Source organism: Pteropus vampyrus, unplaced genomic scaffold, assembly GCF_000151845.1.
Source record: "Pteropus vampyrus isolate Shadow unplaced genomic scaffold, Pvam_2.0 Scaffold566, whole genome shotgun sequence".
In the NCBI taxonomy this organism is placed as follows: domain Eukaryota; kingdom Metazoa; phylum Chordata; class Mammalia; order Chiroptera; family Pteropodidae; genus Pteropus; species Pteropus vampyrus.
The window spans coordinates 727405-729307 of NW_011889347.1; the positions used below are offsets into that span (position 1 = coordinate 727405).

Genomic DNA, 1903 nt, shown 5'->3' on the forward strand with positions numbered 1-1903 from the left:
CAATAGATACAGACCCACAGAAGATCCAGATATTAGAGCTCTCAGACATAGACTTTTAAATAATTATAATTAATATATTCATGAAATTAATGACATAATGGAGAATTACAACTATAGAAGATTGGTTACATATAGGAGGATTATATTAAGAAAAATGGGAGCCAGGTTTCTCATTATTAATCCACTGAGAGGGTCTGAGAGCAGCTATACCCTTGTGTTAGCTCAGGCTGCTATAACAAAATGCCATTGACTTGGTGGCTAAAACAGAAATTTATTTCTCACAGTTCTGAAGGCTAGGAATCTGAGATCAGGGTGCAAGCATGGTTGCATTCTAGTGAGAGGTCTCTTTCTGGTATGCAGACAGCCACCTCATATGGTAGAGAGAGCTCTAGTCTCTTTCTCTTCTTGCAAGGGCACTAATCCCACCATTGGAGCCCCATCCTTATGAACTTATCTAAACCTAATAATCTCCCGAAGGTTCCATCTCAAAATACCATCTCACTGGGGATTAGGGGTTCAACATATGAATATTGTAGAGATACAAACATTCAGTCCATACCAACCCTAATAACAATGAACACACTTAGTACCCAGATCATGGTTTCTAAATACCTTTCTTTACTAAAAGGAACCAGGGCTCTTTGGAAAAAAGGCTAATTCTAGGACTGTGGCACAGAAAGTATAAAATGAGCATGAAAATTCTTTTTGTCCCTAAAAGCTCTCAAAGAATAATGGGGGATATGTCAAAAGGACACAGAAGCCAGCCTCATAAGACTCCCACTGGCTAAATTTGAACATCACAGTAAATAATAGCAATAGATTAAAACCCATTGAATAAAGTAAGAAGTCATGAGTCCATACTGGTAGGAATGAATGAATGAATGAGAAGTTTGATGAAGAACTGCACAAAATACTGATTCAGATATACCTCCCCACAAAATACTCATTAATTGCAAAGGGAAAAGGAATAACCTTACAGTAGAGAAGACTGGAAGACACCACCTTAATTCAATGAAAGAACAAAACGTCACTTCTGTGGTATTTCTGTCAAAATCTTATAAACTAAATATTATGAGGAAACATCAGATAAACCTATGTTGTGGGACATTTTACAAAATAACTGGCCTGTAATCTTCAAGTGTCAAAGCCATGGAAGTCAAGGAAAGACAGAGTAACTGTTGCAGATCAAAGGATACTAAATAGACATGACAACCAAAAGCAATTCTTGGTTCTGAAATGAATTCTTTGGCTATAAAGGACATTATTTGCAAAATTCACAAAACTTGAATGAGATTTGAGTATTGGATAATAGAGATTTATCAATATTAATTTGCTGATTTAATGGTTATATGGCAATTTTGTAAGAGAATGCCCTTTATTTTTTTAGGAAATACACATGGAAATGTTTTGAAATGATAGAGCATCACATCAGTGACTTACTCATAAATGTTCAGGGAAAAAGTTCTTTGTACTATACTTAAAATTTCTGTAGGTTTGAGATTGTTTCAAGATTTTTAAAGGTCTTATGAAGTTTTAAAAACATGATGAATTAAAATACCTGGCATTAACAGCACATGACAGCAACTCAATTTACAAGGGAATAAATTGAGTTAAAGTGTTAAAAGATCCCTACATTAAGAAGTGGTAAAAGCACTAATTGAAATTAGGTTTTAGTCAAGAATACATATTGTAATTTTTAGGTTAACAACTAAAAGAATAATAAAAGAATGTATTACTAGTAAACTAAAAGATGGAAAATAGAATTAAAAAAATACATCATATTTGTCTACAGCCATGCCACCCTGAACAAGCCTGATCCCATCTGATCTCAGAAGCTAAGCAGGGTCGGGCCTGGTTAGTACTTGGAAGGGAGACCACCTAGGAAGACCAGGTGCTGTAGGCA

General features: G+C 35.0%; 1 non-coding gene across 1 annotated transcript; it reads left to right on the plus strand.

Annotated features, from left to right (window-relative positions):
• The first annotated feature begins 1784 nt into the window (after positions 1 to 1784).
• LOC111733425 lies at positions 1785 to 1903 on the plus strand. The gene has a single exon (XR_002777991.1). It is a non-coding gene; the product is annotated as a 5S ribosomal RNA (ribosomal RNA).